Raw genomic sequence first — 19205 nt, forward strand, 5'->3', positions numbered from 1 at the left:
ATGGACTTGTGATGATTTCTAGGACATTTCTATCTCATATACCAACACAACTCTACTCTTCACAATAATAGCCACAAAGGACTTCCAAGACCAGCATTAGAACCATGGTGCTATAAGCAGATTAGTTAAACAGTCCTGAATACAGAAATGTTGAAAGAATTTTGGGTTACAGGGTCCTCTTAAAACTGGAACTTTCTTCTACATTCAACTACAACACACATTCTGGATTAAGAATGGTCCATTGGATACTTACTGTGAAGGGCCTTTCTACTGGTAGGCTAGGAGGCCACCTTGCAACTGGTGTAGAGGACACCCTCCCAAGATATCCTCTACCTCCAGTAGAACCCCCATTTCCAAAAAGACCAAGGGCTTATGAATGAATGAATGAATGAATGAATGAATGAATGAATGAATGAATGAATGAATGAATGGTTTATTACAGCCACAAGGCCATGCTGCAATGGCATATCAGTGATTCTAACAAAAAGCATGTTACAAACACAATCCGAAACACCCATATTTGGGTACTAGTAGTGGGTCTAGGTGCCCATACACAAGCAAACAGACCTCAGTCATCAACATTTTATATAAAATTACTGTATATCTTTTGTGGACGATACTGTAGAAACTCTTACACTAAAGGTATCACTGTAGCCCAGATTTTTTCATTCATTAGCACAACCCACCAGTCAGTTCTCAGTATCAGTGAACAGTTTCTCAGCCCCATAATGACACCAGGAATTAAAAACTGCAATTAAAATCACTAGCACAAGCACTTCATGAAGTTGTACAGATTAAATATTCATTGCACAACAATTTAACAGCCTATCAGGGTAGTACACCATTAATGACTCACAAAAAAAAGAACCTGTCCCACAGCACTAAAGCAGACGAGAACAAGTAACATCTCTACATTGATTTCAGTTTTGCTCAAATCTTATTACAATGACGTCATTACAAGTTATGAAGGTAAATGACACTTATTTCCATTGTTATCTCTTGGTTTGTAAATAAGTAAGGAACAACGTTTATCATAAACTAAGACCAGTGAATGACTGCTTATCATTTAATCATTAAGAATAGAAGTTTGATACAGGCAAATGCTACAATCATGATCTCTACCAAACTGCCTCCGGTCTCTGATTTCAAGGCCTTGGAGGAGGCTGCCCCACAAAAAGCCTGCAGTTGAGGATCCTCCAGTAGAACATCCTTCAACGCCTCCCCCAAGCCTGGGGCAGCTGAACACCAGTCCAGGGCCAGCCCACCATGATCTATCTCCACCTGGCAGAAGTAGCAGAGGTAGTGGGCTTGTGCTGATAGCCGAGAGGAGACACAGGGCCAGGTTAGCAGCCCATATACCAGCTGTGAAACCAAACTAGACTTAACTTTCTGTAGGATTCTAACTCAGAGTGCTGTAGTGGTTAAGAGCAGGTGCACTCTAATCTGGAGGACCGGGTTTGATTCCCCGCTCTGCCACTTGAGCTGTGAAGGATTATCTGGGGAACCAGATTAGCTTGTGCACGCCAACACATGCCAGCTGGGTGACCTTGGGCTAGTCCCGTGGTGGCGAACCTTTGGCACTCCAGATGTTATGGACTACAATTTCCATCAGCCCCTGCCAGCATGGCCAATTGGCCAGGCTGGCAGGGGCTGATGGGAATTGTAGCCCCACATCTGGAGTACAAAGGCCTGTCACCACTGGGCTAGCTGCACAGTTCCTTTTTTCTAGAGTTCTCTCAGTGCCCCCCCCCCCCCCCCCCCCACAAGCTCACAGGGTGTTTGTTGTGAGGGGGCAAGGGAAAGGAGTTTGTAAGCCCCTTTGAGTCTTCTTACAGGACAGAAAGGGGAGGTATAAATCCAACTCTTCTTTAATTAAGACCTCACTAGGACTGGTCTCATTGGAAAAGACTAGGCACAGTTGAAGGCCGCAAGAAAAAAGGAAGACTCAACATGAGATGGACTGACTCAATAAAGGACGCCACAGCCTTCAGTTTGTAAAACCTAAGCAAGGCTGATGATGATAGGAAGTTGTGGAGATTATTAATTCACAGGGTCCCTCTCAGAAACAACTTCATAGCATTTAGAACATATACAGGACAATTCCAGAAACTGCATCCCAAAAACTTCTCCTCCATGTGTCTAAGCTAAGGGCAAGGAAGGGAGAGGTGCTGGATTAACACATTTACGAGGTCACAAGCTCTACACACCTGCTCCTGCACTCCAGACCCTGCCTACAGGATTCTCAAAGAGGCCAGCAAGGAGACCAGCAAGCCTGATGCCAGAAAAGCTATCATGTTGGTTTGACAAAATGAGAGAGAGAAAATAGCCAAAGCAAAAGCTTGTACACCAATGCAGAAATCATTTCTATTTGGAAGAAGTGTAGTCAAGGGGAAAATGATGTACAATGCAATCTAAGCACAACTTCACTCTTAGAAGCCTACTGACCTCAAATGACTGGGAAGCCGGCAACTCTGCTTGGGAGTCAACTGACAGACTCCTTAATTTCAAGGGTGTTTGTTGATTCGGGAGCATCAGACCATATAAGAAATGTCAACGTGGACATATCTGTGGACCACCTTCAGTTGGCTCAACATTATCTTCTGAAGGTTTGACTAGCCTTTCTGGGCCTTCCCTATGGTGGCACCCCTTCCTTTAGGCTATCCAGATGTTCATGGACAACAATTCCCATCAGCCCCTGCCAATTGGCCAAGCTGGCAGGGGCTGATGGGATTTGTAGACCATGAACATCTGGAGAGCCGCAGCTTGCAGACCCCTGCTTTAGGACTACCAACAACCTTGAGAAAAATGCCCTTTCATTATAACAGGGGCTTAACGGGATGTTATTTACTAAGCGATGTCATTCACCTCCTTGCCATGGAAAGCTTCCGCTGCCCATTTCCACTCATTCTCTGAGTTCTCATAAACCATACAAGAGCACCTTATTTCAAGCTTGTGGCTTATTTCCTGAGCAATGGTTTGTTTTGATGACATGCCAATTATTATTGTTTTTATCACAGAGTTTAACAAGATTTGCTGCTAAGCTAAGTATTTTGTGGTGGGCAATAACTGGCTTTTTATAGGCTGTGATGATACGCGGAAGATGCAGATATTTTTTAAATAATAAGGGAAATAATGCCTTAGCTTTGGGACAGTTTCGCACATCTTTAGTATAAGTCAAAGCCTGGGTTTGCAGGCTAACCTGAATTTGAGCTGATATGTTGATAGAGCTTAGAATTCAGGTTTTTTGTCTCTAAGGCCCCTTCCGCACATGCAGAATAATGCACTTTTAATCCACTTTCACAGTTGTTTGACAGTGGATTGTGCTATTCCGCACAGTAAAATCCAGCTGCAAAGTGCATTGAAGTGGATTGAAAGTGCATTATTCTGCATATGTGGAAGGGGCCTCTGTATCCTTTTAGGCACAACGTGTGGGGCAATAGCTGCTTAACGAAGATGTCTGCATAATCTACAAGCTTGCATATGTACCATTTGAGCACATGTACAAATTTTTAATATGATGCAGGCTCAGCAACTTCACATTGCTAGACAGTTGCAGCTGCCTCCAGCCAATTCCAAAGTAAAAGCAAAATACTCAAGGAGCCAGCTTCTTACTTCTCAAGTATCATCAGGAGGCTGTAATATTAGCACAATCACACCAGTGAGGTAGCAACTGATACGGTGCTTTGGAGGAGACCCTAAAATAGAAGTTGTGAAAACAACACACTGACTGCTCTATTTCTAGGTTAATATTGTTAAAAAGAACACGGCCTATCCCTTTTGAGAACTTAATACTGCTTTCAATATTACACATCATGCTGGATTTAGACGTTTTAAGTACCCTAAGTTTGTTTTATTTATAGTCTGCCTTGGTCACGAAAACTCAAGGCAGACTGTACAACATAAGCCAATGCAATCAACCGACATAATAAGCAGTGAGGGAACAAGGACAACAGAGATCTGAAACAAAGTGTAAGTGTTAAACATATGCTAAACAGTGCAAAATATGGTGTTACATCAGTAGAAGTACAGTACAGTGAGGGCAAATAATATATACAACAGATTATATATATCATGTACAGTAGTGTACATAGTCCCTTTGTTAAATAGCTTACTGAATCACTCCATTATAATATATCCCTATTACCTTTATACAAACACCTTTCTGAACCATTCTGTTTTATGTAGTAGAAGAATGCCAGAAACATGGGAGCATTTTTACCTCATCAGACTAACCATTCCACGCTATGGAGGCCACAAATGAGAACGCACACAAAAAGGGAGTTGTTGACCCTGCCATTTGCAAAGTGGAACCTGCAGAAGGCGCTCCTTAGATGAGCAAACCTGTCATGGCAGAGAGTAGGAAGAGGGGCAACCCTGCAGATTGATGTGACTGCATGCTCCACCTTGCATGAGTGCAGATTCATGCATGACTGCATGAGTGAATATGCATGCTCCCTCTTGCTGACAATAAGCAAGCTTTGACATGTTGTACCAACTAAAGTTTCCAAATTGACTTGGAGGGTAGACCTGTGCAGAGTGTATTACAGAAATCATTAATAGAGCATAGATCCAAGTGGTCAGATTGGCCAAGTCAAGGTAGAAGGCCATCTTCTGGGGTAAATTACAGTGGGGGGAAAATGTTAATTTGCTGTGTTAACTTGCTTCTCCAGCAGGGTCCAGCATAACCCCTAGGTTTCTAACCAAGTCAGAAAAGGTCATCTGAACTCCACCGGAAGTGGGAAACAAGATGTCTCTCAAGACCTAAGAACATTTAATGGGTATAAAGCCCAATGAACACACTGTAATTTACTTACACATAAAGTTGTATTGCTTTTTCATAAACCTGAGTGCAAAAGTTAAATGGATCCAGAAACGGGAATGGGATGGAAATATCAACTACACCCATCTTACCCTGTTTCCCTGAAAATAAGACCTACCCCAAAAATAAGCCCTAAAGCATCTTTTGGCGCAAAAATTAATAAGACCCAGTCTTATTTTCAGGGAAACACGGTATTAAGATCTGTCCCTTCCACACTGGGACATTTTAGTACTACAGAGGTATTGTTCTCCTAACAGATGGAAACTGGTCTGTGGTTCCACAAGGCATTTAATAGGTACCTGACTTAATGAAGGTATCCTCTTAAAGATGCAGAGGAAGTCAAGTTTACCAATGTGTACAACAGAACCACATAAAGATGGATTGCTTGCATGCAGATTAGGGTGTAGATAAATTAATTTTCTTGCTCACAGACCCAGTGTTCTGCTTTTGTAGAGAAGAACCAACATATCTTCTAATACATGCCAATATTGAAGCCATGATGATACAAGTATTCCATTTGACTTCTTTTATTAGGGTTCTCTAGGGGACACTAATCAATTAATCTAGAGCTGAGGGCGGATGTGGAGATAGCACTAATTTGAACGCCACTCTGCCTTAATTCTACAAGGCTTCCCCATGGTGAGGGAAGCCTGGAAAACTTTTTTTTTAAAACTTCCAACTCCCCCATAGGGGAGAATAGAGATACACCACAAAAATGTGTATCTCCACCAGCAGCCTGGGGGGGGCGGGGGGGAGAGCAGAGCTAACTCAAGAGGGTCCTTTCTTCACAGTGGCAAAGAAAGGTCTGAGAGAAGAACGCTCTACATGCCTGTATCACATTCTGGTTTGGGCAGGAAAATTCCAGTGTGCCACAGAAGAAGGGAAGTGCTCCAGAAGCCTTAGAAGGAGCTAGAAACTTAAGAGGGGTCTCCGCAGATGGCCTGCCCATGTGTGATCCCATGTGGGACTGCATAGAAGTCACAGGGATGAACTAACACATACTCAAAACTGCGCTGAATCTATGAATTCACCCAATTTCAAACACTAGCCAACAAGAAATCCCAGAGCCCCTAGGGGATGGGGCGGTATAAAAATGTAAACAATAAATAAATAAAATAAATAAATTATTTTGACAGCTAACAGAACAGGCACTCCACGAATATAAGCTAGCGTCAAGAAATGCATACTGTCCTGAAATGAAAAATGTTTACAGATACAAGACCGAATGAGGCACCTGTCAATCTACGTTTTCTGAAACACAAAACTTTGGTCTCAAGTAATAACATAAGTTCAAAATCTACAAAAGCCAGTGGATCCAGATTCATTCCTAAGCGATGGTTCAAAGAGGGGGAAAAAACCTTAACATGCAACTAAAATGTTTTCTCTCACTTCTCAACGGAAACGTCTAAACAGGCTAACAATTTATCAATAAAATTTTTCAATCAATTAACAGCCAATAAGTAAAGAACAAATTCACCTAAAGATATGACAGAAGGGGGGGGGGGGGGGAAGCAAATCAGCCTATTCACAGGAAAGCTTTGAAAAGGCTCAAAGGCCTTCTGAAATCTTTACCACTTATCAGAATAGAACCAGTGTTGAGGATGAGAATATTTTCACAGGAGGGGATTTCGTGAGCATGGGGCTGCCATTGTCACACATCCCAACTACATGCACTTCATGCAGCAAAGGATGCACAGCAGGAACACCAAGATCAGATAAGTGCACACAGCAGAATACAGCCTTTAGACAGTCCAGCCTGGAAAACAAAGACCTTCAAAGGTAAAGTATTTTGAATGAACCACAGAAAAGGTTGATGCAACCAATATGGGAAGCAAGTAATACGGAAGTTCTATGCTCCCTCTGGCTATTTCAGTAGTAGACTAGTAACCACACAATGAACTAACTGCGGTTTCCAAGTATTCCTCAGAAGCAACTCCACGTTGAGTGTGTTACAATCGTCAAGGTATGGATAGTTGTAGCCAGATCCATCTGTTCAAAGACAGGATGCAACCAGCATGCCAGGCCAAAATGGTAAAAAATATTTCTGGCACAAACCATTATTTTGGAAATTTACACGTAAAGAAGAGTGCAGGAACACCCCTAAACAAAATTGATATAGAAGCTTTTATGTATATACACATGGTCACTCATGACACCACCTTATACTGAATAAGACCATTGGCCCATCAAGGTCTCAGCACTGTCTACTCAGACTGCCAGCAGTTCTCCACAATCTCTGGGGAAGGTCTTTCCCACAACCTGCTTTCTGGTCCTTTCAACTAGAGATGCCAGGGATTGAATTTAGGACCTTCTACATGCCAAGCAGAAGCTCTGCCATAAAGCCAAAGCCCCTCCTCTAACCAGGAATTTTATGTATTTTAATTAACTTATATTTAAGGATGTTTTAATTCCTTTATAATATGTTGGAAACCGCTCTACTCCTCTCGGGGAGGGTTGCATATTAATTATATAATATAATATAATATAATATAATATAATATAATATAATATAATATAATATAATATAATATAATATAATATAATTAATAAATAAATAAATAAATAAATAAATAAATAAATAAACTGGGGTTTATTCCATCAACCTAGCAAGTGAAACCTAAACCAAATATTTTTGGTGAAAGACACTGTAGAAAGAGATGAGCAGTTATTATATGGAGGCCTTTTCAAGACCTCAGTGAAAACCTGCCAGCTTTATCCTCTGCCTACAACATCAAACCAATCCTTATACACTTGCTTGCCTGATGCACAAGAAAACTGGGGCCATGATGCTTTGCTAGCACTGGGATGAAAACAAGAAATCACCAATTCTTCAGACAGTTAAGAACTACAACAAGGTACACTTAAGTTGCCACCATGTGGAAGTAGATTTATGACATTTTCAAAGACAGAAAATACAGATTTACAAGAACTCAAACACCCTACATTCAAACACCTGTGCAGAAATATTCAAGTAACACCAAAGTAAAGTGTATACGCTACAGTCAACTCCAGGGAAGCCACTGAAAAATGGAATTCCTAGGTCAGCCAGCCCTGCTGTACTGGCTGTAGTACACACAGTTATCTACCTCTCCAGTCGCATCCTTCTCCACTTCCCAGCTGAGAAGAAACACTGTAATACAGTTGTTCTGATTTATAAAAAGTACCACTACACTTAAACATCAAGGCAGACATTTGTATGAGCAAATTAATTTCTTACATTATTCCCATGGCAGCTATCAGGCTAGCAACTGAACCCACACCTCGCTGAATATAGTGATCATTCATCTGCTGGACTTCCTTGTTCACACAGGAAAATCCAGTTGTGAAAGACTGTTACAGAATCACAATAGCACAATATTCAATCTGTCAGTGAAGCTTCACAGTTCTACTGCGAGACTATATCAATGCAAATAATTAATAATTTACTTAACTATAAGTCACAGTTTCAACCACTGTGTAGTATATTAACAGAGGAGGTACATTGAGAGTTGATACACTAACTAGAGTGTTGTACTAAGGCCTGCTAGAATCATATTTGAATCCCACTCTACCATGGAAACTTGCTAGGTGGCCTTGGGCCAGTCACACACACTCAACCTAACCTACTTCACAGGGTAGGTTTATGAGAATAAAATGGAGGAAAGAAGAATGTAAACTGCTTTAGCTCCCTACTGTGGAGAAAAGCAGGTATAAATGAAGTAAATAAATCCAATCCCCAACTTTTAAAATCATGAACTGACAAGTTTACACCCACAGTTCCTCAGACTGCAATGTCCCAGCACAATACCTCAGCTCAACTAAAAATGCCCTCAATTGATAGAGAAGTGAAAGTTGCCTTACAACTACAGATGTCTCTGCCTTTGAAGATCTGCCATAAATCAAGTCTGGACAGCTTCTGGAAACAGAAGAAACCAAAGAAAGAAGAAAAATAATCCAAGATTTTAATGAGTTGTTTATCTAAGTGTGTACGAACAGTAATATAGCTCTTTTACCCTGTACCACTGGGAAAAGAATTGAAAGGTGATAAAAAGAGTAAGTGGGCAAGACTGAAAAATATGTTTCCCAAGCTATCTGGAGATTTTTAGAAAATTAAGAGAGATTCTTCCACATAACACCTCTTTCCTGCTGCCTTGAAAACAGGACACTACAAAATATCCTCTAGGTACCTGAAGAGTTAAAAAAATTCTTGCCATTTGTCTCATAACTATGTGGTGGAAAGTGCCATCAAATCACAGATAGCTTCATGGAGAGCAGCAAGGAATTGAACCAGGTTCTCTAGATGAGCATCCACTGCTTTTAACCAGTACCCTGTTGGCCCACAACTATGCCTATTGGTCATCTGGACTTCCTGCTTTGAAATATATATATTTACTCTGCCCATGGCAAGAAAGCAGGGATCTAAAAAGTACCACTACACTTAAACATCAAGGCAGACATTTGTAAGAGCAAGCCCGGAAACCACACAACACCCTGGTCTAAAAAGCATTGGCCCACCAGCAGTACCATCCATTCCATTCAAAGACAGCAGCCTATCAAATATATATATAGATTATTCATTATGTGCAAACTGGCCTCTGGAAAGAATAGCCAGGCAATTTAGGATTCATAAATCCTCCTCCAAAAAAATCAGAAAGCCTAACCAATGACTCTGTCATTTTCGCATGTTAAGGACTCCCAAAACAGGTAAAGGGAGGAAAGTAATGACCTGCTTGTTTCTGAAATATGGACTAAGTCTGAAGTTCAGCTATCTAACTAGGAAACTGTTGCAGGAAGGCTGACAGATCGTATTCAGCCATGCCAAGAAAGCACTCAACAAGTGCTCAGAGGCATTTCCCAGTTAATTATCACTTCTCAGGTCCCAGGACAGACTCCCAGCATGAAAACACGCTTCAAAAGCGAAAGCTGAATCCCTGCTGGCTCAATTTAATATACTATAAATGAGGCCTTTTGCTCTCCAGGACCCACTGTAGATGAAAGAATGAAGGAAAGGCTGTGCCCCCCCCCCCCCCCGCTTCCCAGGCTGGCTGTGGCCACTAGCCTCTATGATGAGGAGCAAGTCGTCCACTCGTGGTCAGACATCCACTTTACACCTGGTTGAAGTCCCAAAAAGATTCCCTGACAACAGCATCCCTCCTCTAATTCTGACCTCTATTGGGTTCCTGGCAACCAAACTCCAGCAGGTACTAGCAGGCCTCTGTAAAAGTTTCTAACACCAAGTGCAGGGGGAGACACTTACTCTTTCCTGACCGAGTACTTGTCCCTCAGACCCAGAAGGCGAGCTCCACACCACCGAGGCGGCTCCCACGAAAGGAGGAGCCACACAGCGGCATTCCCCTACAGCAGGTAGCAACCCACAGGCTTCCTCAACCGGAGCGGAAGGGCGGCTCGGAGCTAAACCTAGGCTTGGCCTCAGCCTGGCAAGAGGAGGAGGAGGAGGAAGCCTCGGGGAGGGGGGAGGAGGAGAAGCATCCTCCGGAGAGCCCGGGGCTTGCACGAAACCCTCCTGGGTAAGGCAAGCGAGAGGAGGGCCTAAGTGGCATTGAGCCTCTCCCTGAGAAAAACCACACGCGCTTGCAGGCCTGGCGGTAGTCAGCTGCTGGTGGCTTGTTGGTTACATTCCTGAAAGCGATCTGGCTTTTGGAAGCGGCCTATCCTTGTTCGGTAACGCTCATGTGATATGCCGCCTTGAGAATTGCACTCCCGCCCCTTGTTTGCAAGCAGGATTGTATTCCCCCTCCCCCCCACCCCGGTGTTTCCCCTTACCTTGCTTTCTTGCTGCTTCCTAGCCGCGGAATCGCTCTTTTCTGTCCAAAGCCTCCTACTTAAGCCTCCATGTTTTTGTTTTTTGATGCTGCTGCCCAGCCGTTTTCCCCCAGCGCAGGGCGACCGGCTACTGCTTGCAAATTGGCATCAGAAGAAGACCCGGCCGAGGTTCTCCCACCGCTTCTTCTTCCCTGCAACGGGTCGCCACGAACCGGCAGGCAAACCGGTCCCTACAAAAACCCCGCTGTTGGGAAGACGGAGGCGCCTTTCCGCCCCTCCCTTCCCACGCACACGTGTTGGTGCCGAAGGAGCTGGAGGAAGGCGCTCGGTTTGGAAATTACCCGCCGAACGGGAGGCTGCTGGTGACATTTTGGAGGGAGTAAACAACTCTCCCAAGCTAAGAACTGGTAGTCCTATAGAAAGAGCAGGATCCTCTAACTTAGGGAAAATAGTTGCGTTGGCTTGTGGGGACCCAACCCCAGTTGTTTTGGCCAGCTAAAATTCACGTTTGGTTTAGTGTGGTATTTTATTTTCCTTTTTTGTGATATTTTTAAACTTGAGAAAGGGGATGAAAAATCATATTCCAGGGAAAGGTTGTAAAAAAAATCCTGCTAAATTCTAAGACAGCCTATTTATTTGCTTGGATATTTTCTCCACCCTATTCCAAAGGTACATAGTGTTGTTGTTGTTTTTAAATAGATTATTGTATTATGTCTAATTAAATACTACTTAAAATCAGAAGAGAAACTACTCCCAATAGTCAACCAATCTTTACAAACTCATTTTCAGTTTCTTGGGTTTTCCATTGCAGTCTCCAGGAAGTTCCCATGAATATTTCACAACCCTCCACATGGGAAGAGTTCAGTGAAGGCCTTAAAAAAACTACTGTCCACTGGAAGTGATCCCGCCGAAAAGCAAAACAGATCTTGATATATGTTGCAGTTTTTTCCCCTCTACCAAAACTCAAGCCTGAATATACCCAACTTCTGCACAGTATGTCTGGCCAAGTACAGTCGTTGTCAGTCCCTTCATTTGTTTACTAGCACAGCAACAGCTTCACAGGTGAACACTGCATTTTTTCTCCCCCTCAGGCAGAAAAAGTTGCTTGTCCTGTTATAGGCACGTCCACTTAGTCTGGTATTCCTCTGCAAGAAAACTAAGTTCAGTCCAGATGAGGCTGAAATTCTGCTGGTCAATGACTCAGAAGTTAGTCTGTCCTGGAGGGGGTTGTACTCCCCCTGAAGGAGCAGGTGCATAGCTTAGGTACGGCTGGATCCTGGCTTCAACAGATCTCTGTGGCGCATGTTGTGCCTTTTATCAGATTCAAATTATACACCAGCTAGAAAGGTTTCTTGAAAACTGTGATCTGACCACAGTGAGCCAAGCTCTGATTACATACAGGTTAGATTACTGCAATGTGTTTTATGTGGGGCAGCCTTTGAACATAGTCAGGAAATTTCAGCTTGTCCAAAATGCAGCAGCGAAGCTATTGTCAGGGGCAGGACACAGGGACTACATTGTAATTTCTGGGTTGAAAGATTTGAGAATGGCTGCTGGTATCGATTCTCTCACTTACCATTCATGCTGCGCGCTACTCACGGCAAGCAGTATTGGGTCCCAAGGGAACTCCTCTTTCTATAGGCGGCATAAATACAGCTACTTCTAATACTGGCCAGCTCTTGCCATACTTCTGTGCTTATCGGCCATTCCCAGTGGCTCCTCAAAACTGTGCCTTTTGATGACCCTGCACAGAGCTCGGGGTCGTGGGGAAGCCTGGGAGCACGCCAGAAATTATGCGCGCTGAGAGTAGCGCGCAGCAAGGGTGGTCGATGGTAAGTGGGGAAACAACCCTTGTTACCAGGCATAAGTCAAAGCACTGGTTCTTACTTTTAAAGCCCAAAATAGCTTGGATCAGGGTATTTGAAAGACTCTCTCCTCCCATATTTTCCAAAAGATCTGCCTCACAAGCCCTGCTTTCTGTGGTGGTGAGGCAGGTAGTGACTAGAAATGGCATTTTCTGAGGAACACCTCACCTTAGGAATGAAAAAGAAGAATAAGAGTTTGGATTTATATCCCCCCCCCCTTTCTCTCCTGTAGGAGAGACTCCGTGCGGGCTCTTTATTAACTCTTTTCTGCCCCTTCCCCCCTCACAACAAACACCCTGTGAGGTGGGTTTGAGAGAGCTACCAAAAGTCAGTGACTAGGGACTGCTGGGTCACCCAGCTGGCGTGTGCGGGAGTGCACAGGCTAATCTGAATTCCCCAGATAAGCCTCCACAGCTCAGGCGACAGAGCGGGGAATCAAACCCGGTTCCTCCAGATTAGAATGCACCTGCTCTTAACCATTACACCACTGCTGCATAATGCAATCCCCTTTGAGTCTCAACTGGTTGCCTACACTCCTTTTCTTCAAAGTTCCAGGTCAAAGCATTTCTTTTCACCCAAGCTTTTAATTAAAGGGTGACTTTCAGCAGTACTTATTCTGGTAACTATCTATGGACTTTTACTACTTATGTTTCTTTTATAATTGGGATGGCTTTAACCATTTCATTGGATTCTAGCCACTACAATATTTTGTGTTTATTTTTATTTTGGAAGCCACTTTGGACAGGTGAGAGGTGGAGGAGACATAATTTTTTCTCCATAAATAAATAAAGAACGGGGGAGAATTATTGCCTTTGTGTCCCACTCATAAGCGCCCTGGGAGCATCTGGCTTGCCACTGCTAGAAACTGGATGCTTGACTAGATGGTCCCTTGGCTTGATCCAGAAGGGCTCTTCTTATCTCAATGGAACATAATGCCAAGCACTGGAGTATAACATTGAAGAATTCTGAAAAAAGAGAATTGCAGGGAAAGAATATGTTCCCCATGCTTTTTGCTGTTGGCACCTAGCCAGGATACTCCCATCAGGTGCAGTCTAACAAACATCCACCAGCCCTTTGGAAGTTTGGTATTTGTTAACGTTTCTTCAGAAAAAGCAACTCAAGGACAAGTTCAAGAAATTATGCTTTCATGCTCTCTTTTCCCAGAATGGTAAGAAGTTTAAGGAAGTATTCAAAAGGCCAGTTCTATTTGGAAGAGAAAGTCCTGTAGACTCTTGCTTTGGGATTGCTGATTTTTACAAATGTTTTGGCAGAGAAGATATGCTGGGAATACAGTATGAAGAAAATACACACAATGCTAGTCCAAAAGCAATTTCAGATCAAGAGTCCCAAAACCAAACCCGCTCTTTCTCAGGCATAGATAGTCAAAACATTTCCCTTAAATCTTTCCTAACTGCTCCAGAATCAGACTGTCTAGCACAGTGTTTCCCAACTTTTTCAAGGTCAGGGTACCCTTGACCTCACTCTTCATATCTCACGCGGTATCCCTGTCTTCGCCACCCCATCACTAACAAATTCCCTCCCATTGTCCCTAGCTTCTGCCACTTGATCCACCACCTTCCTCTCCCAGGTGAAGGGGTAGCACTGGGGGGGGGGTGGCTGACCTTGTGGCAGACCTCCTGCCCCATGGCCAGCTCCATGTCCTTGCTGGCGCCTGGGTGGGAGACACACTCCTTCACAAAAATGTGGGGGCAGGTAGTGTTGCCACGGTACCCCTGGGACATGCTCACGGCACCCCAGGGTACCAGGGAACCCTGGTTGAGAATGGCTGGTCTAACATTTTCTCCTCAGGAAAGTCCCATTTTATTAAGAGAAAACCCTTTAAAGAATAATTTTTTTCACTTAATTTAAACCCCGCTTTCCTCTCCAATGGGAAACCAAAATGGATTGCAACGTTCTCTCCTTCTCCATTTTATCCTTACAACAATGCTGTGAGGTTGTAGGTTACATCTGCAACATCATCCCTGGGGCTTTATGACTGAGCAAACATATCCTTCCCCAGTTCTATATCCAACATTCTGTGCACTATATCACACTACCTCTAATATCACTAAATTATTAATGTGCCATTAAGCATATTGCAATAATGGTGGTAATCTATACAAAATAAAGCCATTTTATGATATATTTAATAGTCTCAGTCAACAAAAAAAGTTGAGATTTAATTGGAAATGACATAGGCCCACTTTACACACTCATAAATGTGGGAATTGTCTTTCAATATAGATGGCATCTTCAAGAATGCAGGGACAAAATACCCCATAAATCCCAACCCTAAAATGGGACTACTGCAGTAGCTTTCCATTGCTCACTCTGTATGCTTGTTGTCAGTACACCATACCTTGATTCATTAATGTTATCCGGTTTGCTATGGATTCTTGTGCAACCACTGTGCTCTCAGCACCTTGGTGGTGGTCGTGATGGGGGGGCTCTTTTATGCATCTTTCCTCTGCTGAGTGAGCATATGAATAGCCACTCGCTTTGATCATCCTCAGAGGCCTACCCATCTAAGGCGAGACAGCAGGCAACCAGAGAAAGGTTCTTTTCCATCATGGCACCAAAACTCTGGAATTCCCCCCTCGGGGAGATTTGCTTGATTCCCTCTACTGGTGTCTTTCACCAGCAGGTAAAAAACTTTTTTGTTTCATCTGGCATACCTTTGATACTTTTTTGTCCTTCATTTAGTATTGTTTATGTGCTTTTAACTGGATTATATGTTTGTATGTGTTTATGAGTTTTTAACTGAATTTTATATTTTAATTATATTTTCATGTGTTTATGCTTGCTATCTAATAGAACATGATTGGGTGGAAAGGCAGCATAAAAATGTTTTTGAATAAAGATTAACAATAGGATTGGGAGGTATATCAAATCCAATAATAATAATAATAATTTGAACTACAAAGACTCTGGCACAAGCCAGTAAAGGTGGTCCCAGTGGTGATCAGCACACTGGGTGCAGTGCCTAAAGACCTTGGACGGCACTTAAAAACAATCGGCGCTGACAAAATCACCATATGTTAGCTGCAAAAGACCAACCTACTCGGCTCTGCACGCATTATTTGTCAATACATCACACAGTCTTAGACGCTTGGGAAGTGTCCAAAGTGTAATTTAATACAATCCAGCGTACTGATCTTGTTTGCTGTGTATTACTGTTTTTGTATCAATACAATAACAACAACAACAACAACAATAATAATAATATCTTCAAAGCATCGCCATTGGGGTCTCAGGTTGGAGCTGTTTTCGTTCTTAAGCTCTCCCCTTGCTGGTCTTCTCTATACAATTTTATCTGCTAGTCTGAAATGGGAGTCTTTCTGAAATGGATCTTAATTCTCTGTTTCAGAATTCTGTCATTCTGTTTTACCTAATGCCTTGATTTTAATGAATGCTTTCATAAATCGTTCTTACTGCTGCTATAAATTGTTTTGTTTGGTTGTATTTGGCTTTTAAACTATTGTTTTGAATTTATTTTAAAACACTCTGAATAGGTCTGTATAAATATAGCCCACATACTGAACGAATGATGCTGAGCAAATTGAAATATGTTCTAATTAAAAATGCCATCAGTAGCATTTCAGAGAAAGATTTAGAAAATACATGCTAACTGCTTATTAAGTTGATTATATATGGCAGTAGTTTTCAAATGATGTTCTTGAGAACCTGGAGGTATTTCCATCACTACCAATCTTCCTTTGTAGTGTGCAGCCATAGAAAAGTATCGGGGGTGTTCTAGACTGCAGTTTAAGATTATATTAGCATTTGGGGGAAAGAGTTTAGGTGATTTAGCTGGGCTGCTGCTAGAATCAACATGTGGGTCACTTACAAGTTCTTTGTAAGGTCAAAGTCAGGTGTGACTTCTCAAGGCTGTGCTGTTGTTAACCAGATTTGAGTGGCTGAGCCTTCAGAGAGTTGGATGTAGCAATGTCTAATGTGCAAAGGAACTTAGAAGAAGATCCAGCAAGGGACAGGCAAATGGTCAGCTAGAGAGAATGTAAAGTTAGTGACCCCTCCATCCTTTTGTGTCACCTGTTGTCCTTAGACTGATACTCTCAGATTTAATATCCTGCTTCTTCTCAGAAGTTAGAACAGTTAGACTCTTTCTATCCTAAATGTACTTCCTAATAAATATTTACCTTTTGCCCTTTTAATCAGTGTGTTAGCTGTTTCTCTGTGCAGTAAACTCCAACACAAAGAAGGCATTGTTTGCTGCTATGCATACCTGAGCTGAGAAGAAGAAGCACATGTCAGGCAATCCCCTCGCCTTTAGCATCAAAGCCCGTGATTTAAGACTGATGTAGTATTAATGTGGATCCCAGCAGGGCTGCCTTCTGAATTTGGCAGGTGTTAATTTTGTCAATTCAAAGATGTTTCAAGTGCAACTCTAGTTTGCAAAAAGTACGGCCTGCCCTGTAGCAAGACCTGGTATGAGCACAAGCCAGAGAAGACGACAGAAAATGAAGAAGCAAAAATTATCTGGGACTTTAGAATACAGACAGACAAACATCTGGCACATAACACCCCAGACATAACAATGGTAGGAAAAAACATGTTTGGATCATGTTGCAGTACCAGTTCACAGCAACATCACCAGATGTTGCAGTACCAGTTCACACCAGGGTAGAGGACAAAGAGCTGGAAAAGATAATGAAATACAAGAACCTACAAATTGAAGTCCAACGATTGTGGTGAAAAAGAACAACAGTAATCCTAATAGTAGTTGGTGCTCTAGGAGGAATCCCAAGAAACCTTGAAAAGCATATGAAAAGCCTAAACTTGGACAGAACATCAGTCCACATGCTGCAGAAAGCAGCACTTCTAGGAACTAGACACATTCTATGCAAATATCTCTAATATCCTAGGTCCTTGGGAAGGACTCGATATTCAGAGACAAATTCCAGACACTTGTGCTGTGTTGTTATGTACATCATCATCATAAAGTACAGTAAACAGTGGAAGGGGAGAAGCATGTGCTGGCCAATTATGTGAATGAGTCAAGAACAGGCATTGATTGAAGTGAAGAACAGACATTTGCTGCAAACCCAGAAAACCTAACAAGAATACAGAAAAAAATGTAATTAAGATGAGGACTGAAAGCTGGCACAACAAAGCACTGCACGGCCAATTTCTGGAGAAGATCAAGGACAAGGTGGACAACGAAAAGACCTGGCTGTGGTTAACAATTGGGACTCTGAAAAAGAAAACTGAATCCCTGGTTTTAGTCGCTCAAGAGCAAGCCATTAGAACAAATTCAATCAAGGCCAGAATTAAAAAATCCTCGGATGATGCAAAATGCAGATTGTGCAAAGAAGCTGATGAAACTGTAGATCATGTCCTCAGCTGCTGCAAAAAGACTGAGTACAAATAGAGACACAACTCAGTGACCAAGATGATACACTGGAATTTATGCAAGAATTACCACATAAGAACAACTAAGAACTGGTGGGAACATTGTCCAGAGTAAGTAGTGGAAAATGAGAAGGTCAAGATCCTGTGGGACTTTCAAATCCAAATAGACAAAGTGTTGAAACCCAATACACCAGACATCACTGTGATTGAGGACAAGAAAGTGACTATCATCGACATACCGTAGCAGTACCCAGTGACAATAGGGTCATTGAAAAAGAACACAAGAAGGTCACTAGATACCACGATTTGAAAATCAAGCTTCAGCGTCTATGGCACAGACCAGCTGAGGTCATCCCAGTGGTAATCGGCATGCTGGGCGCCATCCCAAAAACTCTAGGACAGCACTTGAAACATCTTCGAATTGACAAAAATAACATCTGTCAAATTCAGAAGGCAGCCCTGCTGGGATCCACACAAATATTACGTTGATACATTATAACTTCCTAGGCCCCTGGGTGAGGCTCAAATTGTAATGAAAGGCCACCAACCAGCTAAAGATCTGGCAGCTGTGAAATCTATAATAATAATAATAATAATAATAATAGTAATAATAATAATAATAATAATAATAATAATAATAATAATAATAATAATAATAATAATAATACATTACAACTTCCTAGGTCTCTGGGTGAGACTCAAATTGTAATGAAAGGCCAACAACCAGCTAAAGATCTGGCAGCTGTGAAATCTATAATGATAATGATAATGAAAATAATAATAATAATAATAATAATAATAATAATAATAATAATAATAATAATAATAATAATAATACATTACAACTTCCTAGGTCTCTGGGTGAGGTTCGAATTGTAATGAAAGGCCAACAACCAACTAAAGATCTGGCAGCTGTGAAATCTACCATCATCATCATCTTCCTCTCATGGGCATCCCCTTGTCATGGGGAAGGGGCTTGCGTGCTTCGATGATGTTGAGAGCTATGCTGGAGGTATGCTACCAGAAGGGGCTTCCAAGCCAGGCAGATCTCAACTGAGTGTCTACCAACCCATACAATATGGTGATACAAATGAAAAATTATTTCATATCGCATTGGCCGTCCCACGGGTTAACAAGGGCCGCGTCGCATGCTGAGGTTCCTGGGCATGTGTCGACAAGTGGGCTACAAGTGGACCTACCATCCAATCGGGCCATCATGGCTTGTTACTACAGCTCAGAGCCAGAAAAATAATTATTAATTTGCATATTTAGCAAAGGCTCATGGGCTTGCTGTTAAAAAAATTAATTCATTTTTATTTTTAGTTTCATACCTTGCCCATCCCAGAAGGGCTCAGGATGGCGACATGTTAAATCTACATTACAGTTAA

At 42.2% G+C, this 19205-nt stretch overlaps 1 protein-coding gene across 4 annotated transcripts in view; it reads right to left on the bottom strand.

Annotated features, from left to right (window-relative positions):
• Positions 1 to 10932, bottom strand: part of GPD2 (glycerol-3-phosphate dehydrogenase 2) — a 124227-nt gene extending 113295 nt beyond the window's left edge. The window contains exons 1-2 of one of the 4 annotated variants that reach the window (XM_048484872.1): positions 10583 to 10932; positions 8660 to 8714 (exon numbers count right to left, since the gene is read on the bottom strand). The gene's annotated coding sequence lies outside the window, so the exon portion shown is untranslated. Of the gene's footprint in view, positions 1 to 8659; positions 8715 to 10055; positions 10366 to 10582 lie in introns of those variants that run through there. The other 3 variants (XM_048484873.1, XM_048484870.1, XM_048484871.1) reach the window with 3 other exon arrangements.
• Positions 10933 to 19205: the final 8273 nt, after the last annotated feature.

The sequence above is a fragment of the Sphaerodactylus townsendi genome, linkage group LG02 (assembly GCF_021028975.2).
Source record: "Sphaerodactylus townsendi isolate TG3544 linkage group LG02, MPM_Stown_v2.3, whole genome shotgun sequence".
NCBI classification, from domain to species: domain Eukaryota; kingdom Metazoa; phylum Chordata; class Lepidosauria; order Squamata; family Sphaerodactylidae; genus Sphaerodactylus; species Sphaerodactylus townsendi.